The sequence below is a fragment of the Acomys minous genome (assembly GCF_964271855.1).
Source record: "Acomys minous genome assembly, chromosome: 14".
Taxonomy (NCBI): Eukaryota; Metazoa; Chordata; class Mammalia; order Rodentia; family Muridae; genus Acomys; species Acomys minous.
Window position 1 is genome coordinate 84,806,976 of NC_140496.1, and position 22,411 is coordinate 84,829,386.

Consider the following 22,411-nt stretch of genomic DNA (forward strand, 5'->3'; position numbering starts at 1 on the left):
TCCAAGTAAACTTTTCTCTCTGTAAGTTGCTTTGCTCATGGTGCTTTGTCACAGCAAGGATCTAATATTCCTGTCAACTTTTGAGGACCAAGAAATGATCACTGAGACAGCACAGTGTCTGTCTCTGAGACAGACAGTAAAACCACAGAAAAGTGCTATAGACACCAAAGTGCTGTGAGAATGTGCCATATCAGATGCTGAAAAAAAAACAAAACAAAGCAAAACCTAAAAACACTGCAGGGCATGCTCTGTCTGGAAAAAAAAAAAGAAAAAAGAAAAGAAAGAAAAGAAAAGACAGAAAGATAGACAGGCAGCAAGGGAGGAAGGAAAGAAGGAAGGGAAGGACAGATAGCAGGGCATAAGCAGTGAAAAAATGAGTTCAGCAAGGCAGAATCCCAGAAATGTTCCAGGGACACGCAAACATTGAATGTGGTCTGTGTCGAGGGAGTCCAAAGCCAAATGTGTATCTGCAACATCTACCATGTAAAAACTGGGCAAGTTAGTACTCCACAAGCAACATCTGTTTCCTTACATCCCTGTCTGCACTCAGAACCGACAGCATTTTACCTGCAAAGCCTGACATACTCCGGTGCTCAGAGTAAGACTTGTTTTTCAACAGTTTGCGTCACTGATTGCCAAAACCACATTGCCATAACCTCAATATCTATTAAGCTAGATTGCTTCAACCCACTGTCTCAATGAACCATTTTTATAAAGAGCCAGAAAACACAGCAAAAGAACCACCCTTCTCTCGAAGGCTTACACTGTCTCTGGATGCGATAACTGAATGTCTGGACATTTGTTGTTGTTGTTGTTGTTGTTTTCAATATAAGGCTTTTATTGTTCCCAAAGACATTCAAATAGTACTTATAATTTAGGATCTTGTTTCTGGAACTGGGTAACTTCCGTCTTACTCATCAGCCTGCTGCACTGTTTCCTTTTCAGACACATAGAACCATTTAAAAACTTACTGATCTTTTTTTTTTTTAACTGTTATGGCGTGCTGAATCAGAGCAGCTGGATTTGAAATAAGTTCAATATCATTTCCTCCCAGGGTTACTTCATCCTTCTGGACTTAAGAGACGGAAAAAGCAACACCTGTCCTTATCCGAACCCTCGGATGTACTTTTCATCCAAGAAATTTCAGATTTCAAGCAAAGACCCATTCTCCTGAACGGACGCCGTTGATGGGAAAGTTAGCCTACACAGACCTCATCTTGTAATAGAAGCCCAGCGTGACACCCTTGATCATGTTCTGAGTGTGACTGCAGATGGTTCTGACAGTGGCCAGTTCCTTTCTGTTACCCATCTTTCGTCAGCCTGGAGCCTCTTCGTTTTCTTTCCAAGAAGACTCAGCTCGATACTGATGCGATTGAAGTCTCTCCGCAGAGTTCCCCTGGGCCCCTTCAATAGGATGCGCCCCTTCCGAGTGATGGTGACATTTTCTGGGATGCTGACAGTCTGATTGCTGAGAATGTTCTTCGTTCTCACTGTGGACTGGACAGAGCATGACTGGGCATTTACAAAGGCGTACTGGGTCATGGTCTGGAGGCTGGTCCATGCTCAGCATTTGGTAAAGGCTTCTGGCTGGGTCCTGGCATGGTGGAAGAGAGAATAAACCTGCGAACATTTGCTCTGTAAGAAAGGCGTCACTCTGGCCTTAAATGGCTCAATCACCCTGAAAGGATGCTGTCCCTTGATATCATTGTCCAAGTGACCAAGTTTCTCGCACGTGAATCTGTGAGGGACATGTTAAAACTTCTGCACTGGCTGAGTTTACAAAACCTTAAAGATATCTCCACAACACGAGGCAAGTACTTGTAATATTTAAGTACCAGTAACTACACAGCTGCAACGCTGTTCTTCAGGCCACACCCACATCGTTATTGCTAGCCATGAGCTACAGCAGGGATACTAGTACCGCTTAATAGGATATTGGCTTAGAATTCAGGAACAACCTCCCTTTTACTCATGAATGTCGGGCTCATTGGAGAAACCATTTGATTCAGCCAAAGGCAGCTGAAGACCCAGAATCCAAACAGGTCAATGTATACTTTGACCCATTCTCTCCTGAGCATTCGAGCCTCTTCTGTCGTAGGCGTTCTTTCCTAGTCTCCTCAGCCTTAGAAAGAAGACCACCAGGGCTGGAGAGATGGCTCAGAGCTTAAAAGCACTGTCCAGAGTTCAATTCACAGCAGCCACACAGTAGCTCATGACCATCTATGATGAGATCTGGTGCCCTCTTCTGGAGCGCAGGTGTACATGCAGGCACAGTACTCTACGAACAATAACTAAATAAATCTTTAAAAGAAAAGAAAAAGAAAGAAAGAACAGCAACAGAAAAGCAGTGACAGTCGTAGGCCCATACAAGAAAACTACTTTCTAGCAGGGTTTGGTGGCATATTCCTACAATCCCAGAACCTGGGAGGCCACGAGGATGGCAAGTTCTGGTCCATGATGGTCTATGTTACAAGACCAAGACCAAAAAAAAAAAAAAAAAAAAAAAAAAAAAGGCTCAAAAAGACAGAGCAAAGCCCAGAAGATGCATCCCTCCTCCTCTGGTCAAGGCAATGATGAAACCAGATGGCAGAAGAGAAAGAGTCTAAAACATCAGAGAGTCCACCACAGAGATGCCAGATGGCAAAGTGGTAGTGACCAGAAGTAGGAGGGGCACAGGACAACTGTCTAGGGTTGTGAACTACTGTCTGCTATGATCAAATCTGTGTTTGTACATGTGTGTGCACATACACAAAAAGTCACCAAACTGTTTGCTTAAGATCTGAGCACACCCCTGTATCTAATCCAGACCTCAAGAGCAAAGCTAAGGGGAGAGGAGCCTGCACACGTGAATGCTTTTCCCACCCACCTTTTCTCTAATGCTCGAGACTTCTGAAAGTGGCATATTCAGAAGCCAGAACATAGGATCAACCCAAACCAGGAAGACAGTGGTGTTGAGGCTGACTTTTCTCCTCCTCCCCGATACCCCAGGATACCTTAAAAGCAGCTCAAAAAGAGAGAGTGAAAAGGCCAGGATGTAGTCAAAAGAAACAATCCTGACACTCACCCTCAATCCCAGGCTTGAAAATGCTCCATCTCATAAAAGTAACTACATTTGGCCAGGGCAGTGGTGGTGCACACCTCTAATCCCAGCACTTGGTGGGCAAAGGCAGGCGGATCACTGTGAGTTCAAGGCTAGCCTGGTCTATAAGGTGAGTCCAGAATAATCAAGGCTACACAGAGAAACTCTGTCTTGAAAAATCAAAAAGAAAGAAAGAAAGAAAGTTACTACATTTGGAAGGTCATTGCCCTGTAACTTTAAGTCCTCTGGCTCATAGCCAGACACCACCCCATACACCTGACAAGTCCAGAGAGCTAACACCCCTGGGCTGGTCACCTCTGACATAATTTCACAACTACACTGCAGTGACCTGCTGCGTAAATTTGTCACCAGGAATGTGCCAAATTGCATTCCTTTTGGTAGTGGTGCTACATTATTTCAAATTGAAGGAATGATTCCTTTGAAGGTATCAGTTAAGCCTAGCAAAATGAAAGCAAAATGACAGATCTGCTCAAATACTGAGACGTTGCCTTGTTTCCCAGTATTCCCTACTCCAGCGTCCCTTTTTCTTCCTGTCACTATTCAAACAACTGGATTGCTTGTTCTCTGCTCCTTAGCAAAAAGAATGTGTCAGGAGATAGCAAAACGTAGAAGAGCTCATTCCTGGGTTTAAAGCTTTAAAATGTAGGTCACATGGAGACCCAACAGAGCCATGGCAGATATAAGGGTCTGGGGGCACTGCCTAGTATGCCTGGAATGTTTCAGCTCATACTAGCCCACTTCCAAACCTTGGAAAGAGTCTGCAGAAAGACCCAAGGCCACAGAAACCAAAAAGAAGCTAACAGATCTTGTCCCCTGATCTGGAAGGACTCACAAGCCCCCAGGCAGCCCAGTGGCTCTTGAGAGGAAAGATGTGGAGGCTCCCTGGATGGATAAAAATGAGGCCTCTCAGGAATATTGTCTGTGTGGTACCTGAGCAAACGACATTGGACACAGTGCATAGGCTTTACTGTGCTCCAGAACGGTAACCACACACAAAGATTTCCCTGCTCACCCCCTAAAGGCACAGTAGTAATCAGTGATGGAGGTCCTGGGCAGATAAGACTGGCCTTTGGGACAGTTGCATGTGTGCGCCTGGATTAGGGGAGAGGATGGTCACTCCTCCACACCATGCTGGGATCCACAACTGTGGTTTTGGTTTGGTTTGGGGTTTTTTGTTTGTTTGTTTGTTTGTTTGTTTGTTTTTGAGACAGGACTTCCCTGTGTGGCCTTGGCTGTCCTGGACTTTATTTGTAGACCAGGCTGGCCTCAAACTCACAGAGATCTGCCTGCCTCTGCCTCACTGAGTGCTGAGATGACAGGCATGTGCCACTCCGCCTGGCTCCAAAACTATGTTTTTAATGAAATAAAGTAAAAAGCCATGTAGACAGAATTTTAACCCTCTTGGTTCTCAGCTCCCTCTTCCTCCTATGTCACTGCACTTAAAAATGGGACTGCAGAGCTGAGGGTAGTGGCACATGCCTTTAGTCCAAGCACTTAGGAAGCAGAGGCAGGAGGATCTCTGTGAGTTTATAGACTAGTCTGGTCTACAGAATGAGTTCTAGGACAGCCAGGGCTGTTACAGAGAAGCCCTGTCTTGAAAAAACAAAAAAGAATGAGATTTCAGACAGTTTGATATTTAAGTCTGCTGCATGTCCAGGCCCAAATATAGCTGGGCAATTAACATCATTTTGTCTCAGGGCATTTCCCTGAAAATGTCAAGAAACAAACAAACAGAAAAAGAAAATAACAAACCCAGAAAAATGAAATAATAGTGTTAAAAGTATACAACTGAAAAATACAATGTCACCAGGCGGAGGTGGCACACACCTTTAATACCAGTATAGGCAGGTGGAGCGTTGTGAGTTCGAGGCCAGGCTAGTCTACAAAGTGAGTGCAGGACAGCCAAGGCTGCACAGAGAAACCCCGTCTTGCAAAAAAACAAACAAACAAACAAAAAAGTCCACAAATTAAAATTACACATAAGTTTGCCATTTTTGTAATATGTTTTCATGGTTTGCTATAAAATTCCCTTCCACTATGATTCTTGTCATTGACAATGTATTCTCTGTAAACACATACAAGAAAGAAAGATCATGGAAGAGAAAACAATGTTAGCAGTCATGACAGGTGCAGATAATGTGACAAAGCAACTGTGAAGATCTCATCCACATTGCAAGCCCTGAAATAAAGAGAATTGAGAGTAAAGAGTACTTAGGTTAAAATGAGAACAGGTTTTTTGTTTTGTTTGTTTATTTGTTTTTGTTTTTGTATATCTATGGCTTCTGGGAGAACTAATTGTGGTGACCTCATAACCTGAGGCTGCTCCTCTGGCAGCTCAGTTTACTCAAGACGGGTGGATCTGGGCCCAGGGGTCCTGCTCAAACTATGGCACCAGCCAAGGATAATACGTGCAGTAAACTTCGTATCCCTACCCAGATCTAGCCAGTGGACAGGATATTCTCCTCAGCTGACTTACACACAAACTTTGGTGCCCCATATTTGACCATGACCCCTGGATGGGGAGGCCTGGTGGCACTGAGAGGAAGGACAGCAGGCTAGTAAGAAGAGACTTGATACCCTATGATCATATACAGGGGGAGGAGGTCCCCCTCAGTCACAGTCATAGGGGAGGGGAGTAAGGGGAAATGGGAGGGAGGGAGGAATGGGAGGATACAAGGGATGGGATAACAATTGAGATGTAATATGAATAAATTAATGAAATTTAAAAAAGAAAGATTAACTCTTTTTCTCGAAATGAGCTGTTTCTCTTTAACTCTTTTACCCTGGGTGGCTGTCTGCTCTGCCCAGCTTCCCAGTCTGCCCAGGGGCTGTGGGAACTTGGCACCAAAAATGCACAGAGTGGCGTGAGGTGGCAATTTCAGGAAGCTCTGGCTCTCAGTTATGAGGTCTGAGCTCTTTGCTCTCCCTTTTCCAGTGACACTGCTCACTTCCCAAGCGCCTCCATCTCCACCCACAAACTCTGTGGTTGCACAGCCAACTGCAATCCTTTCAAAAATGAGAGAATTGAGTGACTTTCTGATTTTCCTATTTTATCCTTTCTTTGTTTGTTTGTTTCTCAGGCCCCTCCGTGTCCACTCACAATTTTTCCAACTGTTCAACCGTTCTCCCAATCTTTTTTGAAACAGAATACAGGAAGAAGATGAAGCAAAAACCAGAAAATTCCCCTGGGAACGAAGCGGGAGAGCACGCAGAGGCTTCAGGACGCCTTTTGTTGACATCCTTAAACAGTGTAGTAACGTCCTCGTACTCAGCTGGCTCCTCTGTGGCCTTAGAAAACAGGGGGAAGAGGAAGTAAAGAAAGCAGAAGTCAAGACAGAAAAGCTCAATTTTCGGACACAAACATTCATTGACATAAGAAATAGATGTTGTCTCATGTTGTGTTTTCATTCCCCTCTTTAGATTTTTCTACAGATTTCTTACAAATGAAAATGCTTTTTACTATATAAGAAGAAATGAGGAAAAGTTATCAAGAATTGACTTCTAATCACGATTCAATCTTAAATGTATAGCTGCTAATTATCAAAATAATATAAGCAAGAGCACGTAGAAGAGAATGTGCTGGCATAACTTCAGGGTCTAGTGGAGGTGCGTTTTTGTTTTGTGTTTTTGATGCAGGGCCCCACTTGGTAGTCTTGTCTGGTCTGGTCTGGAACATTGTTACTATGTAAACCAGGCCAGCCTCAAACTCACTGAAACCACTTCCGCCTCCTGAGTGCTGGGATTAAAGGTGTGCACCACTATATCTGGAAGAATGTTTTTTATTTAGTCAGCTTCTCTATGGACCCGAGTTTCTTATAATAATATGTATTGGGGTTTTTTGTTTGCATTTTTATCATTATAAAATTGTCATTATTTAAAAGAATTTTTTTACCTAAATGTTTGCTTATTTACATATTTTTGTTTTGCTTTGTTTTTATTTTTTTTAATTTATTTTTAAAAGAATTTTCAAATTCAGAGGCAGGCGGATCGATGTGAGTTCGAGGCCAGCCTGGTCTACAAAGCGAGTCCAGGACAGCCAAGGCTACACAAAGAAACCCTGTCTCAAAAAACCAAAAAAAAAAAAAAAAAAAAAAAGAATTTTCAAATTCAAATATATTTTTATCATATTCTTACTGTCTCCCAAGTCCCTCCAGATCCTCTTTTTCTCCCTATCAAACCAACTTTAAGTTCTTTCTCATATTCCTTTCTTTCTTTCTTTCTATTTTTGGGAGGGGTGGTTTGAGACAGGGTTTCTCTGTTGTAGCCTTGGTTGTCCGGGACTTGCTTTGTAGACCAGGCTGTCCTCGAACTTACAGAAACTAGATACTCTAGGGACCTATGGTAAAAAAACAAATAATAGTGGCCTAAGAACAAAAATGTAGTAATAAAATGACTCCTAATGATATTCTGCTATAGTTATGGATCAGTGCCTTATTCAGCGACCAGCAGGGACCCTTCCTCCTGCAGCAGATAGTAAATACAAAGGCTCCAAGGCAGACACTAAGCTGAGACTGAGAGACTTCAGAACGCTCAGCTCTAACTGGGAGTCTTCATCAAGCCCCTCCCTCCAAAGCTCGGGGAAGATGGAGTATAAAAGCCAAAGGGGCTGAAGGACATCAGGAAAACAAGGCCTGGGCAGGAGGTGATGTCACACACCTTTAATCCCATTAAAGGTGGATCTCTGTAAATTCAAATCCAGCCTGCTCTACAAAGTCCAGAAAAGCCAAGGCTTATGCAGAGAAACCCTATCTCAAAAAACCAAACAAGAAAAAAAGGAGCTGGGTGTAGTGGCACATGCCTTTAATCTCAGCACTCAGAAGGCTGAGGCAGGCGGATCTCTGTAAATTCAAGGCCAGCCTGGTCTACAAAGTGAGTCCAGGACAGCCAAGGCTACACAGAGAAACTCTGTCTCAAAAAACAAAAAACAAAAAACAAAGAGAGAGAGAGAGAGAGAGAGAGAGAGAGAGAGAGAGAGAGAGAAAGGAAGGAAGAAAGAAAGAAAGAAAATGGGAAAAGGCCCTCTAAATCGACATGAGCAAAGCTCCTATGAACGCAGAGACCGAGCAGCATGCGCAGGTCCTGCACCAGGTCCTCTGTGCGTATATTATGGCTTCCACTTTAGTGTTTTGGTTTGTTTGTTTGTTTGTTTGTTTGTTTGCTTGCTTTTGGTTTTTCAAGACAGGGTCTCTCTGTACTAGCCTTGGCTGTCCTGGACTCCCTTTTGTAGACCAGGCTGGCCTTGAACTCACAGGGATCAGCCTGCCTCTGCCTCCTGAGTGCTGGGATTAAAGGTGTGCGCCACCACACCTGGCCCAGTTTAGCGTTTTTTATGGGATCCCTGAGTGTGCTAATGAGTGGGTCTCTGGTTCTTGTGCCTTCTTTTGGGCTCTTATTCTTCTGTTGGCTTGTCTTGCCCAACTTTTATGTGATAGTTTTTGTTTTATCTTATTGTGCTTTATTTTGGATGAATTTGGATGCCATACTTGTGCAAAGGCCATGCTAATTTTCTCTTCATCATTCCAAATTTAATATATGTGCTGCTGAAGGCAGCATAAGGATATATATCACAAATGTGTGTGTGAGAGAGGTGGGGGTGGGCAGGGAGGAAGGGAGGGAGGGAGGGAGGGAGGGAGAGAAGGAGGAAGGGAGACACTGGGCCTCTCCATGTAGTCTTGGCTGGATTGGAACTTACTATGTAGACCAGGCTGGCCTTGAATTTACAGAGATGTACCTTCTCTGTCTCCCAAGTAATGGAATCAGTGGCATGTGTCATCAAACCTGGCAAGATCTATTTTGTTAAGACAAAACATTCTTTTTTTTTTTTTTTTTTGGATTTTTGTTGTTGTTGTTGTTGTTTTTGGGTTTTTTTTTGTTTTTTGTTTTTTGTTTTTTGAGACAGGGTCTCTCTGTGTTAGCCTTGACTGTCCTAGACTTGCTCTGTAGACTAGACTGGCCTTGAACTCATAGCAATCCGCCTGCCTCTGCCTCCCGAGTACTGGGATTAAAGACATGTGCCCAGCTAAGACAAAACATTCTAAGTATTCTTAAAGTATGGCAATGTCTACTTTCCTTAGTAAAATTGTCAAAATATGTGTGTGTGTGTGTGTGTGTGTGTGTGTGTGTTGTTTATGAATTTAAAACTGGCTAAGGATACACATGCATACACATAGGCTTTTGTTTATTTAATTTGAAAAGTTAGGTGTGGTAGTACACATCTGTCCATAACCTCAGTCATGAAAATTTGAAATAGATGGATTCTTACTTAAAGGTCAAACCTGGACTACAAAATGAGTACTTGGCTTTATTAAAAGAAAAGAAAAGGAAGGAAGGAAGGAGAGAAAGACAGGGAGGGAGGAAGAGAAAATATGCTACCTAAACCACACTTTAGGTAGGTTAGGAATGACAGAACTTGGAATTTCCAAGGCAGCCTGACTCCTACCCAGCCTCCCGTTGCATGACGTCACTTCCCCCCTGAAGCTCAGTGATGATCTACAGCACAGGTTTTGCCTTCTTTAATGGAACCTGGAGCTATCCAGTCACTTACTCAAAATCATCACAGTCAGTAAGTCCTCAGTACAGGGAAGGAAGACTCCTTGAATCTCAGCCCTGAGAAGCCTTACTGAGGACAATGCCTTCAAACCTGCTGAGTGGACAGTAGAGATACTCTGTGTTGGTTTCCTTTTAAACTTCAGAGCATACTTAAAACCACAATGATAGCACATATATTTGGGGGGGGGTGGTTTGGGTTTTTTGTTTTGTTTTGTTTTTCTTTTTTTTAACTTCTTTTTTTTTAAATATTTTTTATTTAATTTTAATTTATGTGTGTTGGTGTGAGGGTGTCACATCTTGGAGTTACAGACAGTTGTGAGCTGCTATATGGGTGCTGGGAATTGAACCCGGATCCTTTCAAAGAGCAAGCAGTGCTCTTAAGTGCTCTTAACCACTGAGCCATCGCTCCAGCCCCTGATAGCACATCTTGAACTACAAGGATAGCACGCCTTGATCTACATGGTGCCTTCAGCACCACAAAGACCATTCCCTCCAAGTGTGCATCATAGAAACTGACCATCTGAACATCCACTTGTTATATCGCATCCCCTTATAAAACTCAGCCTTCTGTATTTATCCATGATACCCAAAGGAACATGAGATCTTTAGCCTTCAAGTAACATACATAGAACAAATAACTTTTAAGCATGGAGATTAAGCCAGGGTAGTGACTGACTCTAGGAGGAGCCTGTTCAGTCCCAGCAGAAAGCTGTGGGATGATGTCCAATAGCAGGCCTAGACGTACATTTTAGAACCAAAGGCTTTATGCTAAGTTGGCACAATGGAGCATAATGGTGCTGTGCATCCAGTAATCCTAGCCCTAGCGAGACTGAGACAAGAGATTTGCAACTAAGTTCAAAGACAACTTGGACTGTATAGCAAATACCAGGCTAGCCAGGACTGTAAGAGACTGTCTCAAAATAATAAATAAATATCTTCTGATTAGTATAGTGAACATTTCTGGAACTCATATTGACATTACTATATTAGCCCCTGTTGCCTCTTTTCATTCAAGTGTTGTTCTTTAAAGTATAAAACAATTCCATCGCAGTCTAGAACATTGGGAATCTCAGAAAAAGGGGCAGCGGGAGTCACAGATTCTCACACCATAATAACACATTTTAACTTTTGCATGCAGTATTGTTTCCAGATCATTGGGATTTTTCATGTAAAAATCTTTATTTTATGTATATGTGTGTGTGTTTGTGTGTGTGTTGTGTTGTGTGCACATGGATGTGCAGGTGCCCCCACCCAGGATCCTACATGCCAAAGCCAGGGGCATCTTCCTCTATCTCTCTCCACCTCGTATGTTATATTGTGTTTCTCACTGAACCTGAAACTCAGCCGCAAGCTCCTAGACTCTGTCTCTGCTCTGCGGTGCTATGTTCATGGGCACGTGCAGCACGCCCAGCTTTTAAAGCACTCTTACCCAGACAATCCCTGCAGCTCCACCTACGAAATCTTTAGAAGCAGTACTCCACAGAAACGGCACATTATGCAAAGCTTGCCCCTGCTCAAATACACTCGCATCCACTAAATACAGAGAAAAGCCCAGGTTTTTTTAAATTGAGATTTGGGGGTAATATTAGGAGACACCTCCCCTCCCCAAACTTCAAGTGAATTATTATCTTTTACTGTTAGCAGGTAATGGGGAAAGAGCCTAGTGCAAACTCTCAAATATAAACGGAGGGAGGAAACACTGTCTGTTCCAGGTCTGAGAGAACTGATCTCCCCAGCTTCCAGAAGAAAGCAAAGGATACATGAGTGCTCGTGTCTGTGAAGGGCTCCTGTGAAATTCACTGCCCGTGTATATCCTGACACACACACACACACACACACACACACACACACACACACCAGTAGATATAGTCTCTTTTTTCCAGTTTACAGATGATAAAAATTAGGTAGAAAGACTATTGTGAAAATAAAATGATCAAGTTCAGGACTAAGCCAGGGTAGCTAGCTCTCTTTCTGTCCCACATCCCTGCCTCCTCTCTGTCTCTGTCTCTCTTTCTCTCTGTGTGTGTGTCTCTGTGTGTGTGTCTCTCTCCCTCCCTTTCTCTCTCTGTCTCATCTCTTTCTCTCATTTTTAAAAGTCACCCCACAACTTTGGTTTTCTCAAGTATGAGCCAATAGTACAGTGCTGATCTGCCACTGACCTACAAGCGTTCGCTCAACTCTCGTTCATGAGGTGAAAGGTAACTTAAGTACATCACCTTCCCTGAATTTCTAGACTTGTAGATTTGCCTCCATCCATGTCACAAATCCCTGAGTCTGATTAAGTCCGTATCTCTATGTCTGAATATGGTGGAATAAGACTACATTGTTCAGAAGTAATAAATATTTCCTTGACTGAATAGAGGTTTATGTGATTTTTTAAAGAGGGTTTTCTTTTTTGAGAATTTCTTTAAACATTGTATTTATTTTGTGTAGTTGCAGAATAAGAGAACAACTTTCCAGCGCCAGTTCTCCCCTTTGCCCATTTGAGTCCCAGGAATCAAACTCATGAGATGGAGCTGGGTGGAAGGTGCCTTTCTCCAGTAAACAATCTCACCGGCAGAGTTTCATGTTTAGGAGAAAGGTTTTCAAGCATGAAAATGCCAACTTTGTTGATTAAAAACAAAAGTTCCAGAACACACAAATACAAGTCAGATGGGCACCTGCTTCGGATGCCCTTTACAAGCTCATGGTGCCTCCTGCTTCTCAGGCCCTAGGCCTCTCACAGAGATGAACCCGAGAGCCTCGTGGCCATTTCATTTTCTATTACATTGGAGTTAGCCTGACTTTGGAAGCTTTGTGTCTCTTGTGGTGTTCATCCTTATCTAAACAACGAAAAAAAGTTGTTTTGCAATCTGACCTCCAGTAGCCTCTGTGGAAAAGACGACCATGGTAGTGTTATCAGTGGACTCTCAGCAAGAGAGACTTTGTACTGCCATTGGCCGGGAGAGCTCACACACCATTCCTGTCCTCCAAACAGCTTTCTTTCCCTCTCCACCTCCCATGGGATAGATGTCATCAACAGTGTCTACTCTTCTCTTTCCTCATCCTAGGCCTCGATTCTGCCAGTGGAGCACTGGTGGGCAGACATAGCCAGAGATAGTAAAGTCAGTGCATGACTGGCTTTATGTCCTGCCCACCCAGGTAAGACACATCTGGGAGAGGAAACTGAAGATGATGCAGGAAGGCTTCTAGCTCACTACAGAAAGACCCCACTTTTTGGAAGACGGCGCAGCCCAGCTGAACCCCTGCAGATTCACAAGATCTGCAATCTATTGTGAGGTGCTGAGATGTCTCAGTTTGATTATATATGACTACACACACACACGCGCGCGCACACACACACACACATATATACCATAGCTACCTGGAACATCACCATATGCCACTGTATTCCTGTTCCTACTCAACAAATGCTCCCTAGAACCAGGGTTGTAAAATGGCAAATATTTATTACCTTATAATGTCCGTGAATGGGATTTTTCTTCTGTTTTCTGAGGTAGGCTCTTACTATGAAGCTCAGGTTGATCTCAAACTTAGTATATAGCCCAGGCCACCTTGGCACTTGCAGTTCTTCTAACTTAGCCTCCAGAGTGCTAGGGTGGCAGACAAGTGTCACTGTGCCCAGCTTAAAATGTAGAAAAGCCCTGGCTAGGTGTTGCTGGCTCAGAATATGTCATGTGGCTACAGTAGATTATCAGCAAAGGATGCGGTCACCCAACGTGTGAGTAAGGGATCCAGGAAGAAGGCTTGCTTCCGGACTGCCAACTCGCAGCCTTACCGCAGGGTACCCCACATGCCCTGTGAGCAGGACGCCTCCAGGCTTCCTCACGAGAACTGCTGCAGAGGCCGCTCCAGTATTATATTTTCAAGCATGGTATCTTACTTTCCTCTGAGACGAGGAACACACATGGCTTGAAGGGCCAGCCTCCAAAACCACATGTCATCTATCACTCAGCCTTACCACATTCATTCGATAAGGCCCAAGACCCAAGATGTATTCAAAGGCAGGAGAATCCAGGCATCTTCCTAAGGGAGGCTGAGCTGACACCGTGCGCATTCTTTCCTCCAGCACAGAATGCCATCCAGCCACGTACTGTACACATCGCTTTACCAGCATACAAGGATACCATCGCTGTGCATTATCATTTCTTCTCAAGGCTTCCAAGCTCATCTCTTTCTACCACCACTTCAGACTCCGTAAGCGGCCATCTAAGCCAGGCCCAGGAGCACTTTAGTTGTTGTATCTGAAATACAGTCCTTACCTTTGCGAAAACCTGTGCGCTAAAAGACCCAGCCACCCACTCCTATTGCACCCCCTTCACTCAATGATATGACAACACAGGAGCCAGGGTGCAATGATTTCAGTGCTGCTCAGTGCATGTTGCCATTTTTCTCATGAAATATCTAGGACACGTATTGTTCCTGCTATACAGTGTTACTCGGATGGCCATAAAGAAAATAATCAAGCACCTGGTGTGGTGGCACGTGCCCGTAATCCCAGCACTTTAGAGGCAGAGGCAAGCAGATCACTGTGAGTTCGAGGCCAGCCTGATCTACAAGGCTAGTCCAGGACAGCCACGGCTACTCAGAGAAAGCTTGGCTCCAGAAACCAAAAAAGAAAGAAACAAACAAAGAAGGAAGGACGGAAGTGACTCAGCAGTTAAGAATGTTTGTTGAGGGTGGAGGAGTTGGCTCAGAGGTTAAGTGTTGGGCAGTGGTGGTACACGCCTTTGGTTATAACACTCAGGAGGCAGAGGCAGGCAGATCTATGAATCTGAGGAAAGCCTGGTCTACAAAGTGAGTTCTAGGACAGCCAAGGCTACACAGAGAGAAACCATGTCTCAGAAGAAAGAAAAAGAGAGAGAGAGAGGGAAGAAGAGGGAGAGGGAGAGAAAAAGAAAAAAGAAAAAGAGCACTGTCTGCCTTCCAGAGGTCCTAAATTCAACTCAGAGCAAACACATGGTAGCTCACAACCATCCATGCTGAGATCTGGTGCCCTCTTCTGGTGAGCAGGCCCACATGCAGGTGAAACATTGTATGCATAATAAAATAAATAAATCTTAAAAAAAAAAAAAAAAAGAAGAAGAATATTTGTTGTTCTTGCAGAGGACCCAAGTTCAAGTCCAGCATGCACCTAGAGGCTTAACCACTGTCTGTAACTCTAGTTTCAGGAGCTCCAACATCCCCCTGACTTCCATGGGCACCAGGCATGTACATGTAAGCAACACCCATATATTTTTAAGAAAAAAAATGCTTTAAAACAGAAAAGAGAGAAATTTTAATTTACAAAGCCAAGAGAAGGAAAAAAAACTTTCTGAAGAAAAGAAAAAGAGACAGAGACAGAGAGAGAGAGAGAGAGAGAGAGAGAGAGAGAGAGAGAGAGAGAGAGATGAATAATCAAATGGCTTTAAACCAGAGTGGCGAGTGGTGTCTGTGTTAGTCAGGGTTCTCTAAGGAACAGAAGCACTCGGTGCCTAGGCAGTTGAAGAACTCCCACAATGGCATTGCCCAGTAGGGAGTTGGGGGCTGACAAGCAGTCCACAAGGTTGGCGCCTTAGCAGTCCCAATCTGGCCCCGAGGCCCAGAAGTTTCCTTGAGCGCTCCAGACCCTGGTCTGTGACAAAAGCTTGGAGGCGCTGCTTCTGACGCCAGCCAAGGAAGGAATCGGCAGCAACAACAGGATAGGTTACCTTGATGGCAGTTCTCCATGATCCTGTGATCCAGGCTGATCCCAGAGGGCACAGGCCACAGCTGGGAAGGGTCTTCTCACATCAGCAAAGACAGTCGGGACCCCCATTAAGGTACAGATCCCTATTTAGATGATTCTAATTTGTGGCAAGGTGGCATTAAAACATAATAGTGCCAAACAGGGGCTGGAGAGATGGCTCAGTGGTTAAGGCACCAGCTACTCTTCCAGAGGTCATGAGTTCAATTCCCACCAGCCACATGGTGGCTCACAGCCATCTGTAATATGATCTGATGCCCTCTTGTGGCCTGCAGGTGTACATGCAGGCAGAGCACTGCATACATAATAATAAGTAAATAAAATCTTTAAAAAGCAAACAAACAAAAAAATAGTGTCAAACACCAATAGTCCCAGAATTTGGAAGGCTGAGGCAGAATGTTTGTAAGTTTAAACTCACCATCTGGGCTATGTACAGACCCTATCTCAAATAATGGTGGTGGTGGTGGTGGTGGTGGTGGTGGTGGTGATAGTGATGGTGATGACAGTGGTGGTGATGATGATGATGATGATGATGATGATGATGATGATAATGATTTACAAAAGACCATCTGCATGAACAGCTGTGAGCTAAAAGCTATTTATTTCTGCTTCCCTGATAGTATTATCCAAACAAAGTTTTTAGAGTATACAGCTTCTGGCTGGAATTCTGCCAAAGTCAAAACTACCCATAAACCAGGTGAATGTCTAAGGACTTGCATTTTTAATTTAATTTTATTTTTTTGTCTTGTCGGGTTTTTTGTTTTGTTTTGTTGCAAGACAGGGTTTCTCTGTGTAGCCTTGGCTGTCTTGGATTCACTTTGTAGACTAGACTGGCCTCGAACTCACAGAGATCCACCTGCCTCTGCTTCCGGAGTGCCGGGATTATAAGCGGGCACCTGGCTTGGATCACCACTTTCAGTCATATAAAAAGTTGTACCACTAAACATTTACCCTCAATGCAAAAAGAAAAATGCTATACAAACAGAAACGAATCAGAGAACATTTTGAACACTGAATTTTGTTAAATAAATTATTTGTTTACATGTGGTGATAAAAACACAATAGTATATATATTTAAATGGTTTCAGTTTTCTGAGCACAGAAGTCCTCCAAAGCGCTGCATACAATGTTGTGTACTTTCATAATACATGTCTTACTAAACCAAGCATATCCATACTAAAAATAGCATCTGTGTAAGCCCCAAACGTGAGGCAGTTTGTTTATTTTTCCACTGCTTTCAAGTTTCTGTTCTTCCCTATGAATAGCACTTTTAATTTTGTTTTGTTTTGTTTTGTTTTGTTTTGTTTTGTTTTGTTTTCATTTTGAGACAGGATCTCACTATATTACTCTTGTAGGCCTGGAACTGTGTACACCAGCCTGGCCTTGGGCATGTAGCAAGCCTCGTGCCTCTGCCTCCTAAGTACTGGGATTGTAAGTACGTGCCATCACACCTGGCTTGCAGCCTGGCTTTTATATTTGTTTCGAGATAACTAATGAAATCTAAAATCAGCCTAAAGAAATTTAAGATAACGATGGCCAGGAACGATGTTTGCAGCACATGGTGGAAAAGGGTGTCTAATACTGAAGAAATAAGGATTTCCTTTATAAATATGAGCGCTCTCTCTTCACACAGCCCACAGTTTTACAGTTTCCATTTTAACTAAGTCTCAGTTTTAGTCTATGCTACGTTCCCTCTCATCCATCTGTCCATCCATCCACCTACCTTCCCACCCATGCAACCAACGGTCTCCATCCTAGGTAAGTATCCCTTCAAGAAGCCAGCTTTCAGACCAGACATGGTAGCACATGCCTTTAATTCGGGAGGCAGAGGCAGGCGGATCGCTGTGAGTTCGAAGCCAGTCTGGTCTACAAAGCAAGTCTAGGATAGCCAAGGCTACACAGAGAAACCCTATCTCAAAAAACCAAAAAGAAAAAGAGCCAGGTGTGGTGGCACACTCCTTTAATCCCAGTACTCAGGAAGCAGAGGCAGGAGGATTGCTGTGAGTTTGAGGCCAGCCTAGTCTACATAGCGAGTCTAGGATAGCCAAGGCTACAAAGAGAAACCCTATCTCAAAAACCAAAAAAAAATAAAATAATAATAATAATAATAAAGCCAGCTTTCAGTTTCAGTGAAGCTTTTCTTTGTAATTCATTCTGGTACTTCCTGCTTGCTTTCTGTCTTTGTTGGGGTTTCCATTGCTGTGAACAGACACCACCATGACCGAGGCAACTCTTATAAAGGAAAGCATTTAACTAAGGCTGCCTTACACTTCAGAGGAGTTAGTCCATTGTCACCATAGTGGGAAATATAGTGTTGAGCAGTCAGACATGCTGCTGGAGGAGGAGTTGAGAGTGGAGAATTCTCCATCTTGATCCACAGGCAACAGAAGGAGACTGTACGTGTCTACCAGGTGTTACTTGGCCAGATATGAGAGCTCCAAGCCTGTCCCCAGAGTGACACACTTCCTCCAACAGGGCGAACACCTCCTAATAGTGCCTATGGGCCACGCAGTCCAAGCCATAAGTCTATGGGGCCGTTCTCATTCGAACCAACACACTTTCTTTGTTCCTCTTAGTTTTGAGGCAGGGTCTTACTCTAGCTGTCTGACCTAAATTTCACCATGTGGACCAGGGAAGACTCTAAGCTATAGGCCTCTTCCTGCCTCTGCCTCTTTAATGCTGGGCTAAAGGTGTGCATCACCACCCTGAGTTTCTGTCAAGTGTTTCTTCTATTAACACGATGTTACCAAGGTAGATGGGTTTAGATAAACCATCATACTGTTTTGCTTTGTTCTGCCTCATGTTTACTGTCTTCTTTCGGAACATTTGAATGTTTTCAAATTCCACTGTTCCAAGCCAAGTGTGGTGGTACACGCCTTTAATTCCAGCACTGTGGAGGCAGAGGCAGGTGGATCTCTATGAGTTCCAGGCAAGCCACTCTACCTGGTGTGTTCTGGGATAGCCAAGGTAATTACACGGAGAAACTTCATCTCAAAAAACCAAAATCAACCAGCCAAACAAGCAAAACAAATTCTGTCATTCCATCTGTGGACTTTCAAAACTATCTCCACATTAATTTTCAATGGCCTGATGAAGATTGCATGTATCATCCTTATCAACTCTCCTTAATTATTTTTTGCACTGTACTAGAAGCAGCTGTTACACTACTTAACATAAAAGGTATAAGCCAGACAGAAGCACTGGCACACGCCTGTAATCCCAGCATTCCTGAGGCAGAAGCAGGTGCATCTCTGTAAGTTTGAGGGCAGCCTGGTCTACAAAGAGAATCTAGAACAGTCAAAGCTACACAGAGAAACCCTGTCTTGAAAAAACCAAAGAGAGAGAGAGAGAGAGAGAGAGAGAGAGAGAAGCCTTACCACCACACAGAAACAACATTAACTACCCTCATCCTTCACGCCACAGCTGTACAGCTGTTACATGTAAGATGCCATACACATGTATTCTAAACTGAGCACAGTAGTGTTGTATTCTTTGGATTAACCAGCTACCTACAGTTCATGCTGGCTTCAGTATTTATGATTTCCTTGTTTTCTCAGGAAACAATGGAAACAAGCAGCAGAGGGAAGCAGATCCAGCACTCAAAAGAGCCATTAAAGTCTACAGTTTTGTTCTGTTTCATTTCGTTTTCTACTCTGACATGCACATGGAAATGGTTCCAGCCTCAGCCTTGCTCCTTCTCAGACATGCCATGGTGACTATATATCCAGACTAATGCCCTTAGATGAGCAAATGTCCAGGGCCTTCCTGCAATGCTTCCCAAACAGCACCTGGGCAGGACCCATAATTGTGTCATTTAAAAAAAAAAAAAAGCTAACAGAAATCAGCCGGGTGTGGTGGCACATGCCTTTAATCCCAGCACTTGAGAGGCAGAGGCAAGCAGATCACTGTGAGTTCTAGGCCAGTCTAGTCTATAAAGCGAGTCCAGGACAGCCAAGGCTAACACAGAGAAACCCTATCTCAAAAAACAAAACAGAACAACAACAAAAGCAGAAATCAGCCAGGCATGGAGGCAGAGGCAGGCAGATCTCTGTGAGTTCAGGGCCAGTCTGGTCTACAACGGGAGTCCAGGACAGCCAAGGCTATTACACAGAGAACTTGAAAAACAAAACAACAACAACAACAAAAACAGAAAAGAAAGAAAGAAAGCCAGAAGCCTCCCTGGCTCTTTGTAGTTTCATCAGAGTATCACAGAAGACATAATAAAGAAAGGACAAAAAATGACCATTTTACTGGAAGCCAACAGCCGCTGCCATGCGCCCTTTAAGTTCTGTCTGTCTGAAGATGCTACTAAGTATGCAGTAGCCAAAAGAACTGGATGCCTAGTTTAGAGCTGAGGACTATAAAGTGCCAAGCTTGCACACACACAGGAAAGAATGTTGGGAAGTTTTTCATCAGTCAGCTTAAACTGTCTGACATAGTTCTAGAATAACTGTCTTCCACATTACATCTGCCAAGTGCTCAAAAACCCAGCAGTCTGGATTTAAACTTGAGTTTCAAGTCACACTGATGCTTAAGATGGCCTCCTGCCTGCCCCAGCAGGATGGTTAGCACTGTGGTTCTGCACTCAGCTGTAAGTTCAATCAGATACAATCCCATACTAATTACCAGTTCCAAGCCCAGCCTTACCTAAACTGATCGGTTCCCAGCATCTGAACTAAATCTGGCTAAAGCTATCCCCCATTCCACCTGGTTGCCATTTCCAGGACAACAGAGGAAGGGTGGTTCATCACAAGGAAATTAATTACTAATGTGATACTTTGTATAACTTTCTTTTCTTCTCTTTCTTTGTCTGTCTGTCTGTTTATTTGAGACATGGTTTTTCTGTGTGGCTATGGCTGTCCTGGTCTCCCTTTGTAGACCTGGCTGGCCTCAAAGTCACAGAAATCCACCTGACTCTGCCTCCCCAAGTGCTGGGGTTACAGGTGTAGGCCATGAGGCCCAGCACCTTGTGTAGTGTCCATCATGACATCTGTGATATCGGAGGCATCCCATACTCTCTCAAAGTACTTGGGCCAAAGCCAAGGCCAACCAAGGCCACATTTGAACCTTTACTCTGGACAAGATCTCACTTTGGAGCCCTAACTGGCCTGAAGCTCACTATGTAAAAATAGGCTGGCTTCAAACTCACAGAGACCCACCTTCCTCTGCCTCCCAAGGACTGGGATTAAAGGTGTATGCCATCATGACCAGCTTGCTATGAAATATTTTTAATACATAGCAAATTAGCTGGATCTTGGAACAATCAGGAAATTGTTAAGATTATTACCAGTAAATTCAAATATTCTTTCTGATACTGCTTAAGCTCAAATTAAGAGATGAAGTGTGCTGAATCATGCTGAACCAACCTACATGCCAAGAGGCCACGTGGTAACTCACAGCCATCTGTAACTCCAGTGCTAGGGGGCTGGACACCCTCTTCTACTTTCCAGTGACACCAAGCATATACCTGCATGGTGTGCACAAACATACATGCCGGCAAAACAAACACCCATACACAAAAAATTTAAATGAGAGAGAGAGAGAGAGAGAGAGAGAGAGAGAGAGAGAGAGAGAGAGAGAGAGAGAGAATGTACTCTTACAATTCCAGTAACTCTTGAGACTGAGGCAGAAGGATGAAAAGTTTGAGGCTAACTGGAAGTACAGAACAAAACCCTGTCTCCAAAAAAAAATAAGCAAAGGAAAAGGAAGAAAGGAGAAAGGAATCTCAGCTCAAGCCATCAGAATTAGCCAACAAGCTAAGACAACCGGGTTTTTCAGCGCTAGGGCCCAGCCCAAGCCTCCTCCTGGCACTTAGCCTCTGGAGTTCCCTAACTACTGTTTGTTCAAAGAGATTATCTAAGGTTGCATTGTACCTTTCTTTTTTTAACCTTTTGAACACAAACCACTTCCAACTTAGTTCTCATCAGACCACTTGGGAGCTTTCAAGCAGAAGGAAACTGACTACAGAAAATCAAGGCTTAACAGTTCCAGTATGGCTGAAGCAGCGAGCTCTGGACCACACATTCAGGGGTGTTGGTTCCTGGAACGTTGCAGAAAGTATCTGCTGAAGGGTTTGAGGTTACTTTGAGGTTACTACTGGAAGGATCAGAGCAGATCTTACCACTACAGCTGGGATCCAGGACACAGACGGTAAAAGCTCATCGCTGCCTCTGCCACATCTGTATTTTAACATCCAGAAAGCAAAGAAAACTATAGAAAGCAGATGCAGAAAAAGCTACAAGCAAAAAGCCAAAGGGCCATAAGCTTCCTCCAAACACACCAGGACTACATCTGATAGGGCTTACTTTGTAAACAGATTTAAGATGCAGAGGACAGTGGTCAGCCCTACTCTCAACTTTCTACCCTCACTTTTATATAAAGGCACTGAGTCTACAAGGAGCCTGCAAGAAGCAGCAGAGGCCATTCTTCCCAACGTCCATCGAAGATGCTGCACCATGGCACATCATCTAGAAATACAGTAGACTATATTTTGTACCTTCTAAAATTACTCAGTGCCAGAAAAACATGATGGAAGGTGGTGGCGTCGCTTGGGAAATTATTTTTAGCAAATCTATTCCATTGAAAGCCAGAGAGAGATGCAACTCACGTTTCCTGGCAACTGTGAATATCAATGAGGTGATTAAGTGTAGTTTCCAGTCATTCATGAACTGTGGTTAAGGACTGTCAAATTTCCAACTGTTTAATATTATGGAGAATGAAAGAAAGGAATCTGGCAGGTGAAATGCTCATTTGGACCTAAATATAGAGATGTTGATACCTATGTGTTCTAGTTTGCTTTCTGTTGCTCTGATAATCAACATGACTTGGGTCCTGCAGGTCTGGATCCCTGCAAGCAGGCAGGTTTGCATCTGAGGCCCCCTAATCGCGCCCCCATCCCCCACACCCTCACCCTGCACAGCATTGCAGATGGGGAGACAGGAGACAGGGAGAGAGAGAGCATGCTTGGTGAGTGCTTCCCCAAGGGTCGGCTACCCTTGGCCCTGATGGAGCTGGTGACTCTAAGCTTTGGCTAGTGG

General features: G+C 43.8%; 1 pseudogene across 1 annotated transcript; it reads right to left on the reverse strand.

Moving 5' to 3' along the window:
* Window positions 1–827: 827 nt before the first annotated feature.
* Window positions 828–1,542, reverse strand: LOC311582496 (large ribosomal subunit protein uL6-like; annotated as a pseudogene). The gene has a single exon. The product of its transcript is annotated as a large ribosomal subunit protein uL6-like (transcript).
* Between the last annotated feature and the right edge of the window lie 20,869 nt (window positions 1,543–22,411).